General features: G+C 45.5%; 1 protein-coding gene and 1 long non-coding RNA gene across 5 annotated transcripts in view; one reads left to right on the forward strand and one right to left on the reverse strand.

The window, feature by feature from the left end:
- The first annotated feature begins 5,024 nt into the window (after positions 1 to 5,024).
- MAP3K2 (mitogen-activated protein kinase kinase kinase 2) overlaps positions 5,025 to 19,940 on the forward strand; it is a 75,001-nt gene continuing 60,085 nt past the window's right edge. For 2 of the 4 annotated variants that reach the window (XM_045575123.1, XM_036420286.2), the window contains exon 1: positions 5,025 to 5,462. The gene's annotated coding sequence lies outside the window, so the exon portion shown is untranslated. The remainder of the gene's footprint in view (positions 5,463 to 19,940) is intronic. The other 2 variants (XR_006740421.1, XM_036420285.2) reach the window with 1 other exon arrangement.
- On the reverse strand, positions 14,536 to 19,767 carry LOC118708820. Its single transcript, XR_004984733.2, has 3 exons — positions 19,643 to 19,767; positions 16,553 to 16,565; positions 14,536 to 14,546 (listed from the first exon to the last, which is right to left on the reverse strand). It is a non-coding gene; the product is annotated as an uncharacterized LOC118708820 (long non-coding RNA).

Below are 19,940 nucleotides of genomic sequence, written 5' to 3' on the forward strand. Positions count from 1 at the left end.
GTAATAACTAATGTCGTTTTTAAACATTCGTTTAAAATCTTGCTTGGTGTTGACTTGTATTGACATAACCTTCAAACACGTGGTATCTACAGAACGTGTGAAGTGCAATTAACAAGTTTTGCTTGAAAAAGTTTGTGTTTGGTTTGGTTTTTGTTGCAAAACTAGGGCTAAGAAGATGGCGGATGAAGAGCATATTCGGCACTGCATGCTTTACGAGTTCCAATTAGGAAGAAAAGCAAGTGAGGCTGCAAAAAACATCTGTAGTGCTCTTGGGCAAGATGCAGTTAGTGCCAGAAAATGCCAGCGTTGGTTTGAGAAATTTCGCGAGGGAAATTTTTCGTTAGATGACAAGAGTGATCGAGGCGGTGTGTCTAATTTTGATCAAGAAGCTCTTCAAGTTCTTTTGGTGCAAAATCCTCAAATTACCCAACAAGAGCTTGCGACTTTAAATTGTTCACAAAAAACAATTTCCAATCAATTGCGTGCACTTGGCAAAGTCCAAAAGTTTGGAAAATGGGTTCCTCATGAGTTGACCGACAACAACCGTAATCAGAGTCACAATTTGCAGTTCGCTCCTCTCTCGTCAAAACTGTTTGCCGTTTTTAGAGCAAATTGTTACCTGAGATGAACAATGGGTGCTGTATGTTAATTTGAAAAGGCGGCCTCAATGGTTGGACAAAAATGAGGCTCCGCAGCCCACGCCAAAACCTGACTTGCATGCGAAAAAAGTGATGTTGTGTGTTTGGTGGAATTTTAAAGGAATTCTTCATTATGAACTTTTACCATCTAACCAAACCATTACAAGTGCAGTGTACAGTGCCCAATTGGAAAGGTTAGCCCAAGCTTTAAGAGAAAAAGAATCCGCGCTGATTAATCAGAAGGGCGTAATTCTTCACCACGATAACGCACGACCGCATACTGCAAGAATCACTGCTGAAAAACTGCGCCAGTTGGAATGGGAAGTTCTCCCTCAACCTGCATATTCTCCTGATATTGCCCCTTCCGATTACCATTTGTTTCGTTCTTTGCAAAACTTTCTTCTTGGAAAAAAATTTAATAATGAAGAATGCCTCAAAAATGCATTGACCGAATTTTTTGCATCAAAATCACAAGAATTTTACAACAGAGGGATTAAAACGCTTCCTGAGCGTTGGGCACAAGTAGTAGAAAACAACGGCAACTATATTGTTGATTAAATTTTGTTGTATTGTTTAAATAAATTCGATTTTAAAAAAAGGTATTAGAAAACGACATTAATTATTACTAGACCTAATATGTCAACTCCAATTTAAAAATAAAAATATTCTGTAATGGTAAGATATGTACACATAATTTAATAACAAAAATAAAAAAATATTCTGAAAATAACTGTCAAGGTCGAACAAGGGAAGTCTGCTCTGGATGGGTTGCTCAGTTGTTTAGAGTATTGTCCTAATATGCCAAGGTTGTGGGTTCAATCTCAGGTCAAGACACATACAAGAAGCAACCAATGAATTCATAAATAAGTGGAACAACAAATCTGTTTTTCTCTTTGGAAACCAATAAATAAAACAAAACAACAATAATAAAACACAAGGGAATTCACAGCAAGAGAAGCCTAAGGAGACATGATGACTAAATATAATGTGATATCATGGATGGGATTCTAAAACAGAAAAAGAACAGTAGGTTAAAATTAAGAAAAGTTGAATAAGGTATGGACTTTAATGATTATGAATTATGACAAATGTACCATGATAATGTAAAGTATAAATAGGATAAACTAGGTATGAGGTATATACAAATTTTCTGTACTAACTTCTCAATTTTTAAATAAACCTAAAATTGATCTAAAATTAAAAGGGAGAATGAAAATTAATAAATCCTTCCCCTTTCCTTCGTGGGACATCATCGTGTTCAGAGCTGAGGTAGTGATCTTCTGATTGCAGAGATGACAATTCACAACCCTTACCCATTTTAAATTCATGTGTTGGATTTTTGTTATTTGTGAAAATAAAGTTCAGTTTAAGCTGTTTGGGGCCAGATGTCTTATTCCTTGCAGCTGAATGCATCCCAACCAACACTCTATTTATATCACTTTCCTGGCCAGCATGGTTGCGTAGACCTTCATTCCTTAACCATGCTCTTTAGCATACTCCAGCACACCCTTTTTCCTCATCTGCTGCTGCCTTCCTTCTCTGGCTTTACCCACTGCCTGCATTTCTCCCGATACCTGGAGGCCAGCAACTCTTATCACTTCCAGGACAGGGCATGTTCTCTCACACTTCAAGTTTGTGCACACTTGATTCCCTCTTCCTGGATGTCTACTCCTCCTTCCTTATTTCTCCCAGCAAATAACTAGCTCTGATCCAAGTTTCAGCTTACCATGTGTGGTATGCAGGATTCTCATTTCCCTGTGATCCCTGCCCACTGTTGAACATAGCTGCATAACTGTAGGTAATGTAAAGTAGAAGCCCTATGCACGGATTCATGCATTGGTGGGGGGTTTGGCCTGCAGGGATCGGCTTACTGTGGGAGAGCAGGGCTAGCAGGTCCTGAGTTGAGCGCCTGCCCCCTGGTGGTCAGTGCATGTCATGGCGACTGGTAAAATGGTTGTTCTGACATTTAGTAGCTGGGCTTTTATTATCTAGGGTGGTACTCAATAATTACATTATGTAACACAACACAGTTGACTTTAAGGCACATGTGTCAAACACAAGGCCCGCGGGCCAAATCCATCCCGCCAGGCCTTGCAATGTGGCCCGCACCGCGCTGTCATCACTGCACTCCACTGCGTTTCCATCACAATGACAGTTTATGACTGTTCAGTAAACCATTCGGCCCGCGATTTAGGCTGGATTGTAGATTTTGGCCCCTTCTCTGATTGAGTTCGACACCCCTACTTTAAGGCCATATGAACTCTTTAAAACTTTAAAACTCTTTAAAACTCATAATCATATGAACTCTTTAAAAGCAGAGGGTAGCCCTGGCTGGTGTTCTCAGTGGTTAGAGTTCAGGCCTGCGAAACCAGGGGCCTTGGGTTCAATTTCTGGTTAAGGGCACAGACCTGGGTTACAGGTTTGATCCCCAACCCCAGTCAAGGCCCATGCAGGAGTAAAACCAATCAATGTGTCTCTCTGACATCAGCATTTCTCTCTCCCTCCCTGCCTTTCACTCTCTCTAACAATCAATGGAAAAAATATCCTCAGGTGAGAATTAACAACAAAAAATAATAAAAGTAAAAGCAAAGTATTCTCCAACTGGTAGTAAAAGAGGAAGTCAAGAGAGTGTGAGGGGGGTTTGAAGTATAAGACATTATCTGTTGCTTTGAAGATGGTGAGTCTCGAAGTCGACAGCTGACTGCCTACAAGAAAATGGGGATCTCAACCCTACAACCACAAGAAACTGCATCCTGCCAAACACAAAACGAGGCTGGAAGCAGATCTTTCCTCGGGCCCCCCGTGAGAACTCAGCCCAGCTGACATCTTGACTTCAGCCTTGTGATACCAGAAGAATTCCGCCATGATGCTGAGCTACAGAACTATGAGCTAACAAATAGGTGTTGTTTTAAGCACCAAGCCCATGGCAGTTTGTTATCAGCAATAGAAAAACAAATACAGTGGCCTCACTGAAGCCTTCCCTCTTCCCAGGCACACCTGTGACATCATCCTTTCCGTTTCTGTGGTACCTCATACACGGGGCATTGCATCGATCCATTTCCAGTCTACTGTCCTCACAAGTTCTGAGTTCCTGGGAGGGAGCAGGCACTACCATGTTATCACTGCAATACCAGGCACAGAGCAGGAAAGTAAAAAAATATTGACTGAAAGTTTCAACAAGAAAACACCCCAAGATCATTAATTTGTAGTCATATATACTAAAATAGCGAATGGATTTAATGTCTAATGAAGAAGAAAAATCACCAGTGTAAAAAGAGAGTGAAAAAAAAGAGAGACTATTTTCAAACATACATGAGGGGTGTTTCTAAGAAACCAGTAGTGAATGAGGCCCCTGGTGTGGTGGGTTAGAGAAGCTAGAGAGCAGAGGCATGAGGAAAAACCCACGTCTAGATTACTTAACACACAAGTACTAATTATCAAATGCCCGCTCCGTGCGTCAGGCAGGGCCGTGAAAAACAAGGTAGAAATTTAACGGAAACCCCAGTCATTTCAGGCTTAGAATGTTAGGTCCCAAAGGAATTTTAAAGACCTTGATTTTGTATGCACAGACCCTTAAAATTCCTCCACTTTTTAAACCAGTGGGGTTTCCTATTCAGCTCTGTATTCGAGGCCCTCCGGTATTGGCACCTGCCCATCCGTTTCTCTGCGAAGCTGGGTCTGAGTCCCTTGGTTGTGCTCAGGCTTTCAGTGACAAGCACCTCTGACCCCGCTGCTACTGGGTCTGCGATGAGTCCCAGGAAGGAGACCCAGATGCTTTGAGGTCGCCCTCTCCCCCAGTGCTGGCCTCGCGGAGGCCGCTTCCACCCCATCCGGCCTGCGGAGCGGACGGGGCTGCCCGGCGGGCAGGAGGGTGGGTCACCGTGCTGTGACCACAGCCGCGCTGGGCGGGAAGGCGCTGGAGGACGCCGGCGAGGAGCGGGGCTGCGGAGGGACGGTGCTTGGGGAGCAGAGCCAGGGGTGAACACACCGCGCAGCGAGTCCACAGAGGCCCCCCGCGGACGCCGGGCGAGCAGCACACGGGAAGGGCTCGGTTAACTCCGCCACGGGCGCGGGTGGGTCCCCTCTGTCCCGGCCTCCCGGTCCGCCACTCCCGCCGGCACGTGGCTGGCCGGGCTCGGCGAGTGTGGCAGGCCCTCCGAGCCCGCGACTCCCGCCTGCGGCCCCCGCGGATGCCGTGAGGGACTGCGGGTGCGGGCGTCGGCACCGCGGTGGGCCGAGCGGACGCCGGAGCGGACGCCGGCGCGATGACGCGCACGCGCGCTCCGGCCGGAAAGGCTGCTGGGAGCGGCGGGCTGCGCAGGCGCGGGCGCTCCCCGCGGCGGGGCGGAGCCGGGCTGCGCGCGCACGGGCCGGCCGGTCGTGACGTGGGCCGCTCTACGCCGACGTCACGGCCCGTGTGTAGTGGCGGCCGGCGGCCCTCCCGCGGCGCCTGGCTGGGCGGTGTGGCCGCTGAGCGGCGTTCGGGGTCGCCCGGCTCGCGCGGACGGGTCCGGAGGCCCGGCGTCCTCAGCCGAGGAGCAGACACCCCGCCTCCTCCGCAGCGGGCGGCGCCCGGAGCGGCTTCCTCCTTTCCTGCCCGGCCTCCCGCGGCCCCGTCTCCCCGCGGGCGCCGGCTCAGCCCGGACTCATGTGAAGGAGAGACGCCCGGCCCCGGCCCGCACCGACTCCTCGCGCGCCCCTCCTGCCCTGGACCCGCGGCTCCCTGACGGGGGCGCGGCGACAGGCCGCGGGCCGGAGGGGCGGGCTCCCAGGCCGGCGGAGGCCCCTCTGGGCCTGCGGCTCCCCACGACCGCGGAGCGGCCGGTACGTGCCTGTGTGTGAGTATGTGTGTGTGTATACGTGTGTGTGTGTACGTGATTGTGTGTGTACGTGAGTGTGTGTGTGTGTGTGCGCGCGCGCGCGCGCCCGCGGGGAGCGGGGAGCGGGCTGCGGGCTGCGGGCTGCGGGCTGCGGGCTGTGCGGGGCCCTGGAGGAGCCTGGCGCCCTTCGCGGTCACCTGCGGGGCAGGGCCGGGCGAGTCCGCCTCCGCTGCGGGGCAGCCGGGCCGCGGCTCCTGAGCGCCGGGGCTGCCGGGCATTGTCTGCCCGTCACCCAGGAGCGGGGACCTGCTTCCATGTACAGATCGGCAGCGTGAGGCTGAGCCCGGAACTGGGCCGAGCTGGTAATCTGGGAAGCCAGATTACGATGACTTTTCTGCAGAAGTGTATTTCTGCGTCTTGCAAAAATAAATACTTAAGGAAAATGAAAATAGGGGAGAGTTTCTTCCTGGGAGTAAATTCTTTATCTATAGGTAGATGTAGCTTATTTGCCCCATCATAGACTGCTTGGTGTGTTTTGCTGCAGCCTAGACAAATCATTTTCTTGGCTTGGAAAAACAACAACAATGCCCTGGCCGATGTGGTTCAAGTTCATTGGAGCGCCACCCCCTGCACCGTGAGGGTCGCGGATGTGAGGGTCGCGGGTTCCATTTCAGTCCTGGGCCTGTACTTAGGTTGTGGTTCGTTCTCCAGTCTGTGTCTCACGTCGATATCTCCCCCCCTCGCCCGCGCTTCACTCTCTCTGAATAGCAATGGGGAAAAATATCCCATGTGAGGATTAACAAAAAGAAAAGTTACAATTGTACTTGTGCAGTTTATTCTTGATGCATACAGGGAACTTGCGGATGGGTTATTTGCTTGATATTTCCTTATTGCAAAACTTGTTGCTGGGTTATGTGGCAATGGCAACACACTTGTCATTTGTGTAGTCTTAAGCAATAAGACTATAGTATTCTATACTATAAATTTCTGAGTTCGGTGTCAGAAATTTATAGTATAGAATATTGAAGAAATATTCTTTTAATGGCGTGATTTTTTTTTCATTGTATGTGGCTATCAATCAATGTTTATAAACAACCGATTCTCATTTTAGCATTGGCCTATATTACTTCTTTGATTATGGTTAGTGAAAAAGTAAAGAGCCTTTCCTTTTTGAAGCTTTATGCATAGTTGCAAACATTTAATCTATTAATGCACAATTATGGTACTGTATAATTTTCTCTGGTATATTTCCAGGATTGAGAAAATTTGTAGTTGAATGGAATAGCAAATTATAAAGTTAACAAGTGGATGACTCACAGATTAACTTGTTGTTTGGTTAAGATATAAACATGTTGAGCCTTGTTGAATTATGTTGAATATGATGCCATTAAAGAATGGTTTTCTGGTCATGCCCTCCATGTGTCTTTTGAGAGAACTATCAGTTAAAGGTTTATCTCAAATAACTGGATTACATTGTAGACTCAGTGTCTTAAGCAATGTTTTAGGTCGAGCTCTCGTTCCTTGTTAGCCTTATTGCTACTAAAGGGATTTAAGTAATGTTTGGTTCTTCAGTTTTCAGGCTTTTGTCCTTTCTTCCCTTTGTAAAATGGGCATCTTTAGCCTTTATTAGGAAACAATTTAGGCATACAGAAAATTGATTATAATGAACATCCATATTTGATGACCCTCTAGATTCAGTATTTGTTGACATCTTGCCATATTTGCTGCATCTATAAATATTATTTTTGGCTGAATCACTTAAAACTAAGCTGTTTATGCCTAAGTATGTCAACATGCATCTCCATTTCTTAATATTCAAAATACCATTATGTTAATTTTCTTAGTTATATTATTGATAGTTAATAGTATCTTATCGCTAATTCCTTAATATAATCTAATATTCATCCATATTTAAGTCTCCCCATTTGTGTTGAAAGGTCTATATAGCTTTTTACACCCAACCCCACCAAACCAGGATTTGTTAAATCTCTGATCTCTTATAATCTAGAATGAATCACCTCTTGATTTGTCTGTTTCCCCCTCCCCTCCCCTCCCTTCATGGTATCACTTAAGGGTGTTCCTCTATTTCCTCCTTTATTAGCTAACTGTAAGCTAGGTTTAATGGGTTGATTATTTTCAAATTAAGTATTTTGGGGCAAGAATAACTACTACTGTGTTTCCCTGAAAATAAGACATCCTTCGAAAATAAGGCTTTCTTACAGGTTTCCTTCTGAGTGAAATATAAGGCATCCCCCCGAAAATAAGGCCTATCTCCAGACTCTTGATATTGCAATAAACAAGCCATTCAAAGACAATTTGCACATGGAAATTAATGACTACATTGAAAATAGAATGGAGAGAAATCAGCATGGAAACTTTGTGAAACCTAAACTGCAAGAAGTTGTGACTTGGGTGAAGAATTCATGGGAGAAAATCACTGACAGTTGCATTGCAAATGCACTGCGAGCAGGCTAACTTGACAAGAAGTACTCATTTAAAGACATTACTATTGCTAAACATGAGAGATTTGGTTCACTGATTCTGAAAGAAATGGAGTCACAAGAAATTCACCAGGAAATTCAGGAATTGGATTGTTATGATGATGTGCCAGAAGATGATGACATGATTGTCATTGAATAAATGAGTAAATTCTTGATACTGTAAGATTCACAGTTTGTCTGGTTTGTGTTGACAACTACCGTACCGTATATAAATTTCCTTTATTTTCATTTAACAATAAATGTGTACTGTATTCATGGAAAAATAAGACATCCCCTGAAAATAAGACCTAACGCATCTTTGGGAGCAAAAATGAATATAAGACACTGTCTTATTTTCGGGGAAACAGGGTAGTTCCCACTTATGTCATTTGTAGAGGAAACGCTGACTAGGTGAGGGGGAAAGGGAAGACATAAGCTGGGTCTATGTGGTTTGGACACATAGAAAAAAGGGAGGAAGTGTTTCAGACGGAGAGCAGAAGTGCAAGGTGGGTATCAGCAAGGCATGCAGCTCTTCATTGGTACAGCTCAATACCTATTGACCCCTAATCTTTACTTTTGTTAATTTTTTAGAGATTATTTGTGCTCCTGCTTGGGTCACTTGCCTACCTCTGGGCCATCAGTAAATTAGGGCCAACGTTCTGGGACCACACTTTGCTAATTTGGTGACACTTGGTAACCAAGTAGGTGGTTGAAGGTATAGTAGAGGGACACGTTTCCAGAAGAAGACGATTGTGGATGGATTGCTTCAGTCATTCACTGTGGAAGAGGTGTTCTGTACTAAAATTTATCTTGTTCCTTTCCGTTCCCCAAATTAAGCATCTTATTCTTGTTTGATGCAATTAATACTTGTTTAGGTTTGCCATGTTTACCAGTTTCCTGCTAGTTTTTGTTCTCCTGGAATCGCTTTCCTTATTTTTGAAGTATATTTTTCAGAAGCTCCTCAACTGAGTGTCGGTGATAAATTGTGATTTCTTTTGGAAATCTTTAGTTCTTGTGTAAGAAAATCTAAATTATTTTTCTTTCAGTATTTTATAACTACTACTTTATTTCTGTTTTCTGCCATATAACCAGATATAAAAGGCTTTATGGATGTTTTATTAATAATAATTTTTATTGTATGGTTAGATACTATGTAATTGGTTTTTGAATAGAAGTATTTATATTTGCTTTATTTTTCTTACTATTCTAATTTTAAAATTCAGTTTCAATAACTATTCAGTTATTGAAAATCTTATTCAAAGGAAATTAGTAAAATAAGCTTTTAAGAAATTTACAATATAGTTTTAGTTGTTCATGTGCAAATTTGGACGAATCGTTTGCCCTACATATAATATATACAAAAATAATTTAGCTTGATTGAAATAATTGACATAAACTGCTCATTTAAAGTTTGTTATTTAAGTTTTTAAAAAATATATATATATTTTATTGATTTCAGAGAGGAAGGGAGAGGGAGAGAGAATCATTGGTCAGCTGCTTCCTGAACGCCCCCAAATGGGGATTGAGCCTGCAACCCAGGCATGTGTCCTTCTGGTTCATAGGTGACACTCAACCACTGAGCCACCAGGCTGGGCCCATTGACATTCTTACTAGCAGTGTGAATATTTTAGTTGCGTAATATCCCTGCCAACACTTCAGATAACATTCTTTTGGGATCTCATTGTGTGTTTTTCTTTTTTGCTGCTGCTTTCCCACAGTGAAAAGCAGGTAATTTTACTTTTTTAAAAAAACAAAAACAGTCTTAGTTTTACAGAAAAATGGAGTGTAAAGTACAGATTTCCCATATATCCATACCACATCAAAGCTTCTTTTACTATTAGCATCTTGAATTAATGTGATACATTTATTACAATTGATGAGCCTATGTCGACACATTATTAACTAAAGTAAAATCTGCAGTTTACATTAGAGTTCATTCTTTGTGTTGAACACCTTATGGGTCTTGACAAATGTACCATTAATGAAGTCTCAGACAGAACAGTTTCATTGCCCTAAAGATCCCCTGTGGTCCACCTATTCCTCCCTCCCTGCTCTGAACCCCTGGCAGCCAGTGACCTTTTTACTGCCCCCATAGTTTTGCCTTTTAAAAAAATGTCATATACTTGGAATCATACAGTATACAGCTTTTTTAGATTGGATTCTTTCTCTTAGAAATATGCATTTAAGATTTCTCCATGTCTTTTTGTGTCTTGCTAGCTCAATATTTACCCCCACTGAATATTTCATTGTCTGGATGTCCCTCAGTTTCTTTACTCATTTCCCTATTGAAGGACATCTTGCCTGATTCCAAGTTTTGGCTAGCCTATATAATAAAACCCTAATATGCAAATAAACTGAATGACTAAACAACTAGTTGCTATGACCCACACTGATCCCCCGGGGCAGACGCTCAACGCGGAGCTGCCCCCTGGTGGTCAGTGCACTCCCACACAGGGAGCCCTGCTCAGCCAGAAGCTGGCTCATGGTGGGCAGAGTGCAGCAGCAGTGGCAGGAGCCTCTCCCACCTCGCAGGCAGCACTAAGGAGCAGTGAGCCTGGTTTCTGGCAGAGTGCAGCGGTGGTGGTGGGAGCCTCTCTCACCTTCGGGGCAGCACTAAGGACCCCTCAGGGGATGTCCACCTGCCGGCTTAGGCCGACTCCTTGCGGGCGGACATCCCCCAAGGGGTCCCGGACTGCGAGAGGGGTCCCCCTGCACCAATGTCATGCACCAGACCTCTAGTTACAAATAAAGCTACTACACATCTGTGCGCAGGTTTTTGTATGAACGTAACGTTTCAAACCATGATAACATACTACTTGAATAAATAACCAAGGAATATGATAGCTGGATTGTATGTTTAGTTTTTTGTTTTTTTGTTGTTGTTTTTTTTACAAAACTGCCGAACTGTTTTCCAAAGTGATTGTGCCATTTGACATTGTCAGCAGCAGTGTATGAGCATTTTAGTTGCATAGCATTCAAGCCAACACTTTGGGTAGCCAATCTTGGAATTGCATTGTGGTATTGATTTGCATTTCCAAAATGACTAATGATGACGAACATCTTTCATACGTTTATTTGCCATCTATGTGTGTGTGTGTGTGTGTGTGTGTGTGTGTGAAATGTATATCAAATCTTCCACCCTTTCTTTATTACATTGTTTGTATTTTTAAATTGGATTATAAGAATATTTTACAAATTTTAGATACAAATTCCTTGTGAAATATATGTTTTATTTATTTTTAATATATTTTATTGATATCTTAGAAAGAGGGATAGAGAGTTAGAAACATCGATGAGAGAGAATCATCGATCAGTTGCCTCTTGCACACCCCCCACTGGAGATGTGCCCGCAACCAAGGTTCATGCCCTTGACTGGAATCGAACCCGGGACCTTTCAGTCCGCAGGCCAATGCTCTATTCACTGAGCCAAACCGGTTTCAGCGTGAAATATATGTTTTGTATATGTTTTCTCCTACTCTATAGCTTGCATTTTTATTTTTTTCATAGTGTGTTCTGAAGAGCATAAGTTACTAATTTTTTAAAATTGATTTCAGAGATTAAGGGAGAGGGAGAGAGAGAGAGATAGAAACATCAGTGATAAAAGAGAATCATTAATCAGCTGCTTCCTACAGGCCCAGGCATGTGCCCTGACTGGGAATCAAACCCTGACCTACTGATTCATAGGTCAATGCTTAACCACTGAGCCACTCGGCTGGGCTGAGTTACTAATTTTGATGAAGTAGAATGCATTTTTCTTTTTAAAACGTATTCTGTTGCTCTTCAAAAGACACTAAGAAAATGAAATCTTTAACTCAAAGTCATCAAGTTTTTTTTCAGTAGTTTTATTATTTTAGTTTTTATATTCAGATCTGTGATGTGAGTTAATTTTTGTATGTTATGAAGTAAGGACTGGGGTTTCCAGGTCTGTTACAATTTATAGGAAATATTTGTCTTTCCCCATAACTCTAGCACCTTGTCATTGACCTATAATTTGTATGCCATACTAGAGGCCCAGTGCACGAAATCCGTGCTCAGGTAAGGTCTGTAGGCCTGACCTGCGATCAGGGCCATCTTCCCCAGCTGCCCTCAGCCAGCCCCATCCCTCCCTGCTACCCCCCTTCCCTCAGTTCCCCGTTTGCCATCATGTGATTGGAGCTTGCCAGCCGGGGAAGGTGGTCAGTGTGCCTCATAGTGACTGGTCCAGCAGTCATTCTGGTAGTTCTGCTGTTAGTGTCAATTTGCATATTAGCATATTACCCTTTTATTATATAACATAGAGTCCTGGTGCATGGGTGGGGGCTGGCTGGCCTGCCCTGAAGGGAACCCTGGATCAGGGTGTGGGGGGAGAGGGAGTTCCCTGTTTGGGGGCAGGGCTGGCCAGGGTGATGGGCCATGGGGATTGCAGGCCAGCCCCACCCCTAATCAGGGTGGGGATCATCATTGGGGGCGGGGCTGGCCTCAGTGCGGGGCTGCAGGAGATTTGCAGGCTAGCCATGCCCCCAATTGGGATGAGGATCCCCGTTGGGGTGCGGGGTCAGCCTGGGTGAGGGGCCAAGGGCAGTTTGCAGGTCAGCTACGCCCCCAGCTTTGTCAAGAAAGACATCCAGAATGACGTCTGGAAGATGTTCAGTCTCTCTGGTCTAATTAGCATATTACCCTTTTATTAGTATGGACTAGAGGCCTGGTGCACAAATTCGTGCACAGGTGGGGTCCCTCAGCCTGGGCTAGCAATTGGGGCCTATTGGTGCTGTCTCACCCAGTCTTGATCAGGGCCCGCCAGGGGAGGAACCGCAGGAGGTTGGCTGTGGGAGTGCACTGAACACCAGCGGGCAGCTCCTGTGTTGAACATTTGCTCCCGGTGGTCAGTGCATGTTATAGCTGTCATCCAGTTGTCGTCATCTGGTCGCAATGGTCATTTAGGCTTTTATATATAGACTAGAAGTCCGGTGCATGAAATTTGTGCATGGGGAGGTTCTTCAGACCGGCCTGCTCCCGCTCCTATCCGGGACTCCTTGGGGGTTGTCCAACTGCTGGTTTAGGCCTGATCCCTGTGCAATCCGGGACCACTGGCTCCTAACCACTTACCTGCCTGCCTGATTGCCCTAATCCCGTGGTCGGCAAACTGCGGCTCACGAGCCAGTGTGGCTCTTTGAACCCTTGAGAGTGGCTCTTCCACAAAATACCATGGCCTGGGCGAGTCTATTTTGAAGAAGTGGCGTTAGAAAAAGTTTAAGTTTAAAAAATTGGGCTCTCAAAAGAAATTTCTTGACTAATGCGTTTGCCGACCACTGCCCTAAACCTTCTGCCTGCCTGCCAGATCGATCCTAATCCCTCTGCCTGCTGGCTTGATCGCCCCTACCTTGCCCCCTTACCTGCCTGATCAGACACCCCCCCCCCCCATCGGCCTGATAGACCCTAACTTGTTCCCCTGCTGGCCTGATCACCCCTGATCACCTCTGCCTTGGCCCCCAATCTGGCCTCCTGCAGGAGGTGACCTGGTGGGTAAGGGGAAGGCACCACCTCCATTACCCCACCTGCTGCTGCCACTGCCCTTTGCAGCTGCCCATGGCTGCCTGAGCCGCTGCAGCTTTGTCTGGAAGGATGTCCAGAAGACATCCACTCTAATTATTGTAGCATATTACCCTTTTATTAGCATAGGTTTGGGGACCATGCAGAACTTAAAGAAAAGGCTGGTTTGGCTTAATGGAGAGAGCATCGGCCTGTGGACTGAAGGGCCCAGGTTTGATTCTGGCCAGGGACACGTGCCTGGGTTGCTGGGCTCAATCCCCAGTAGGGGGCCTGCGGGAGGCAGCTGAGCAGTGACTCTTATCATTGTTGTTTCTATCTCCCCCTCTTTTTCTCTCTGAAATCAATTAAAAATTTTTCTAAAAAGAAAACACATGATCTTCACTTTGGGTTTTGTCATTTTATAATATCCTTTGTGCAGTATTTTAACTTCCCTCAACTTCCCTTTACCCATCGTTAAAATGCACTCTAGTTTTGGGAAGATGATCAGGAGAGTGATTCTATTAGGTAGAAGTTTTCTTTGGAGCGGATGAGGTAGTGAAGATATTTAAAATTTGAGCATGGTGATGGTTGTACCACTCTGAATTTAGTTTAAAAAGCCAGTTCATTGAACACTTCAGGGGAGATGTACAGTATATGAATTAGATCTCAACAAAGCTGTTCTTGTATTTCTTTTTAAATAAAGACCAGTCTTATAATCCATTGCAGGTGTTTTCAGAGGCCCCCCAGGATTTGCTTATTGTGTCCCAATCACGGCTGTGACTCCCAGTTGCCTCCAGTCCTGGTGGATCTGGATGGTGTGGTTTGTGAAGGAGAAGGTGGCAAGAGGCTTGTGGAATTTCTGCAGCCCCATTCCCCGGTCTCCTCCCAGGGCACCAGGGCCATTTGCACTGCCAGCTCTCCGCTTCCTTTAACTGCCGGGCAAAAGAACCCTGCGTGCTCCGGCAGAAAGTGCGTTCTCTCTGCGGTGGCCGAATGCTTTCTAAGGTAATTTTATGGATTCCGAAGAAGCAGAGATGTGGAAAGCTTGTGTGGAATTCCTTTTACATGGTTCTTCCAGCCTCGTGGGAAGTGAGATGTGGCTCTGAATTCATCCCAAAGGGTGTCTTTGGGCAAAAGCACCCAGAACGGCACAGCTCCTGCAGGACGCCCTGCACACTGCGCTGTCAGGACCCGGGGCGGAGGGTGAGCCAGTGGTGCCGGCACAGGACCGGGAGAAGGTAGCGCTTTCTACACTGCCCAGCCCCGTGGGCTGCAGCGGCACCGCCCGGGGGGCAGGGTGTCTCTGCTGCTTCGTTTTGGTCCGGCCTCCACCCCCAGCCAGGGACCTGCGCCTGCACTGACACTGAATGGTTAGATGGTCCTACTTTTTGGTGGATGGTGGATGCACTTCAGCCTCCTGGAAACTGGCAGTTAGACACTGGTGCCTTCCAAGTCGCCTGTGGGGAGAGTGCGGCCCTAGGTCCAGAACAGACTCAGGCGTCTTCGGCTAGGAGACCTCCCCTGCGAGGGGCTGCCGGTGATTTGGAGGACAGCCATGCCCCCAGTCACGGCAGGGGTCCCCCTCTGGGGCGCTGGGCCAGCCTGGGCTCGGGGCCACTCATGGCTGGAAGGCTGGCCACGCCTCCAGTCAGGGAGGGTCCCCTCTGGGCACTGGCCATGTCCCCGATCCAGGTTGGTGACCGTTCGTTTGGTCATTTCGGACATGATACCTCTTGGCCTTTTATTATTAGGATACTTTACCAGTTGCAGTGTACTAGTATAATTCCGGTAGTTTTTAGTAATATTTCTAGAGTTACACAACCATCATTGCAGTCAATTTTAGAACATTTTCATTATATAAAAACATGCCTTGAACTCTGCTATTAGCCCCAAATTCTCCCATCTCTCCCTCCACCCACCTCCTATCCTCCTGTCTTCTCAGCTCTGGGCAATCCCTAGTTTACTTTAAGTGGTTCTTTTCCTTTTTTTATTGTTGAGAGTATTACAGATGTCCCCCGTGTTCTCCCATTGTCCCTCCCCACCTGGTTCCTGCCCTGCCCCATAGGTAATGCCTATCCTTCCTGTATAATAAAGAGCTAGCATGCTAAGTAGACTGAACAGCAGACAATCATCCGGACGACCTTCCGGATGAAGCTGGGGCTGCACAGGCCGGCCGAGGTGTACGGGACTGCGAGGACCCAGCCCCTTGCACAAGCTTCATGCGTTGGACCTATAGTATGCATGTAAGATCTTTGGATAATCTTTCCCCATTCTTCCTCCCCCTCTTCCCTGTGAGACCCATCAGTCTGGTCCATGTTTCCATGTCTCTGGTTCTATTTCATTAATCAGTTTATTTTGTTCTTTAGATTCCTTGTTTGTTTATTTTGATTTTTAGATTCAGTTGTTGATAGACATGTATTTATTGCCATTTTATTGTTCATATTTTTATCTTCTTAAAAAAGAACTTTTGACACTTCATGTCATACAGATTTGGTGGTGATGAACTCCTTTAGATTTTTTCTCATCTGTGAAGCTCTTTATCTGATTCTCAATTCTAAATGATAGCTTTGTTGGGTAGAGTAATCTTGGTTGTAGGTTCTTGCTATTCATCACTTTGAATATTTCTTACCACTCCCTTCTGGCCTGCAAAGTTTCTGTTGAAAAATCGGCTGACAGTCGTAAGGGCACTCCCTGTAGTCAGCTAACTGCTTTTCTCTTGTTGCTTTTAAGATTCTCTCTTTGTCTTTAACCTTTGGCAATTTAAGTGTGATATGTCTTGGTGTGGGCCTCTTTAGGTTCTCTTGTTTGAGTCTCTGTGCTTCCTGGATTTGTAAGTCTATTTGTTTCACCAGGTAGAAAAGTTTACTGTCATTATTTTTTCAAATAGGTTTTCAGTTTATTGTTCCCTCTCTTCTTCTATGATGCAAATGTTGGTACATTTGAAATACTCCCAGAAGCTCCTTACACTATGTTCATTTTTAAAATATTTTTAAATTGATTTCAGAGAGGAAGGGAGAGGTAGAGAGAGATAGGAACATCAATGATGAAAGAGAATCATTGATTGTCTGCCTCCTGCACGTTCCACACTGGGGATCAAGCCTGCAACGCGAGCATGTGATCTTGACCAGAATCGAACTCAGGACCCTTCAGTCTGCAGGCTATGCTCTATCCACTGCGCCAAATTAGCTAGGGCTATATTCATATTTTTTTTAAATGATTTTTTATTTTTGCTGTTCTGATAGGGTGTTTTTTGTTTCCTCATATTTGAAATGACTGATTTGATTCTCTATGTCCTCTACTCTAGTGTTGATTTCCTATAAATTGTTCTTCATTTAAATTAATGTATGCTTCGCCAAAACCAGTTTGGCTCAGTGGTAGGGCGTCGGTCTGCAGACTGAAGGGTCCCAGGTTCGATTCCATTCAAGGGCATGTACATTGGTTGCGGGCACACCCCTGGTAGCGGGTGTGCGGCAGGCAGCTGGTCGATGTTTCTCTCTCAGACATTTCTAGCTCTCTGTCTCTCTCCCTTCCTCTCTGTAAAAAATCAATAAAATATATTTTAAAAAATAATAAAATAAATTAATGTATGCTTCATTTCTGTCTTTTTTTTTTTATGTCATTGACTAGAGGCCTGGTGCACAAAATTTGTGCACGGGGGTAGGTGTCCCTCAGCCCATCTTGCCCCCTCTCCAATCTGGGACCCCTTGAGGGCAATCAGACAACCCTCTCACAATCCAGGACTGTTGGCTCCCAACTGCTCGCATGTCTGCCTTCCCGATTGCCCCTAACTGCTTCTGCTTGCTAGTCTGATCACCCCCTAACCACTCCCGTGCCAGCCTGATTGATGTCTAACTGCTCCCCTGCCTGCCTGTTTGCCTCTAACTGTCCTCCCCTGCAGGCCTGGGTCCCTCCCAACTGCCCTCCCCTGCTGGCCATCTTGTGGTGTCCATCTGTGTCCATATGGGGCAGGATCTTTGACCATAGGGGGCAGCCACCTTGTGTGTTGGAGTGATGGTCAATCTACGTATTACTCTTTTAATTGGTAGGCCGGGTGCGTGGGTGGGGGCCGGCTGGTTTGCCCTGAAGGATGTTCCAGATTAGGGTGGGGGTTCCCTTGGGGCATTGGGCGGCCTAAGCGAGGAGCATATGGTGGTTTGCAGGTTGGCTATGCCCCCCGGTGACCCAAGCAGAGGCCTGGTATATGTGATTTATTTATGTTCTACAATTGAAACTTTATAGCCTGGAATAGAACCAAGCCTTCTGCTTGCTCCATGCAGCAGCCATTTCTGTTGGGAGGCCTGGGTCGGCCAGGGTATGTGGAAAGCTTGGCTTCCTCCATCGCCGGGGGAAACCTTAGCCTAAACTGAACATCAGCTCTTTTCAGCTGTTTGGGTTTATGTATTTTCTGTCATTAAAGCTTTATAGCCTTGAGTAGAGGCCTAGGCTGGCAAGGGCAGGTGGAAAGCTTGGGAAACCCAAGCCTCCCTCCTGCTCTCTGGTAGCCATCTTTATTGGGTTTATTTGCATATTTGGGTGTGGCCTGTGGGTGTAGCAGAGTGATTGTTAATTTGCATATTACTATTTTATTAGATAAGATGTTCTAAGTTTCTTGAAGTTGTCACTAAGTTCCTTGAATATCTCATTAAGTTCCTTGAACATCCTTGTAACCATTGTTTTGAAGTCTGTATCTGGTAGTTTGCTTGCTTCCATTTCATTTAGTTATTTTTCTGGAGATTTTTTCTATTCTTTCATTTGTGACATGTTCCTTTGTGCCTGCATTTTGGCTGCTTTCCTTTGGTTGTTCTGTGGATTAGGTAGAGCTGCTATAGCTCCTGGAATTGGTGGAGTGGTCTTGTGTTGTAAGTCTCTTTTAGGTTCCAGTTGCTCAGCTTCCCCTTGCTGAGCACTCTAGGTCTGTGGTCGGCAAACTGCCACATGCAGCTCTTTGGCCCCTTGAGTTTGGCTCTTTCACAAAATACCATGGCCTGGGCGAATCTATTTTGAAGAAGTGGCGTTAGAAGAAGTTTAAGTTTAAAGAAATTGGCTCTCAAAATTTCTTTAAAATGAAATTTCAATCACTTTACTGTTAATATTTGGCTCTGTTGACTAATGAGTTTGCTGACCACTGACCTAAGGAGTGAGAGTGTCTTAGCCCCATGCTGTGCCCTCCAGCTCAGAACACCAGTGCTGGGAAGAGGAGCCCACATGACATCTAGCTATGAAAACTAGTGGGGATTCTTTTTGTCCCAGTAGGACTAAAAACTGCTGGAAACCCAGGTGTCCTTTAAAAAATAAAATTAAATTGATTTCAAAGAGGAAGGGAAAGAGGGAGAAACTGTGAATGGCCATAGAAATATCAATGATGAGACTTACTGATCGTCTGCCTCCCCACACTGGGGACTGAGCCTGCAACCTGGGCATATGCCCTGACCAGGAATCGAACCTTGACCTCCTGGTTCATAGTTCAGTGCTCAACCACTGAGCCATACCAGCCAGGTCCAGGTGTCCTTTTAAAGAACCAGCATATAAACTCTCACTTGCAGGCAGTTACCTTGGCCAGGCCCAGGTGTCCTTTTAAAGAACCAGCATATAAACTCTCACTTGCAGGCAGTCACCTTGGATTCCAGTAGATGACAGAGATTTGGGGTCACCAGAGACGTACAGGGAGAAATTGCTCTGTGTGGCTTCAGAGCAAGGGCTGGAGGGATGGCCAGCATTGGCCTTCTTCCTGCATTGCTGACAGGTACCATCTTTTTTGTGTTGAGCCTCCCTCACACACAGCCAAATCTGGATCTGCATTAGCCAAGTGACCTCTACTAGCTCCACTCTGGTGACTCCCTCATAGCCAGCCCTACCCAATGCAGCCTGAAGCCCTTTTGGCGTCAGCCAGCCTTGCCCCATGTTACAGTCTTTCTTTAAAAACTCTCGAAGGATTTTGTCAAGCTCAGGTGGGGCAGGAGTGCCAGAGACATATAGGGAGAAACTGAAATGTCTGGCTTCAGGGCAAGGGGTAGATGGATCTACCAGATAAAGAATACTGCCATATTCCCTGTGTTGAGCTCTCCCACAAAGAGACCAAATCTGAACCTGCATTATCTTGGTGGACTCTAACAACTTTACCCTGATGACTCCCTGAGAGCCCTCCCCATTGCAAAGTTGCACAGGCACTAGGCTGATTTTGGGAAGAACACCAGACTTGGTTGGAAAGTTTGTAAGGAGGACGTTCTGAGAAAAGGCAAGTGTGTAGAAGGCCGCCTGCTCTGTTTATAGGAATTCTGACTTCGGGAAGTGTTGAAGGCAGCACCCCTAATTATTCCTTGAATTTTCCAACCAAGTTTCCTTTCATCACCATTTAACCTCCCATTACCTTCTTCTACTTTCTTTACTTTAACACTGCATTGGCATCAATGGGTAGCTTTTTTTTCAGGTAGAAAATTAGCAAGGAAATAGTGGCTTTACATTACACATTAGAGCAGATGGATTTAATTAAAGTG

This window comes from Pipistrellus kuhlii, unplaced genomic scaffold, assembly GCF_014108245.1.
Source record: "Pipistrellus kuhlii isolate mPipKuh1 unplaced genomic scaffold, mPipKuh1.p scaffold_m20_p_66, whole genome shotgun sequence".
In the NCBI taxonomy this organism is placed as follows: domain Eukaryota; kingdom Metazoa; phylum Chordata; class Mammalia; order Chiroptera; family Vespertilionidae; genus Pipistrellus; species Pipistrellus kuhlii.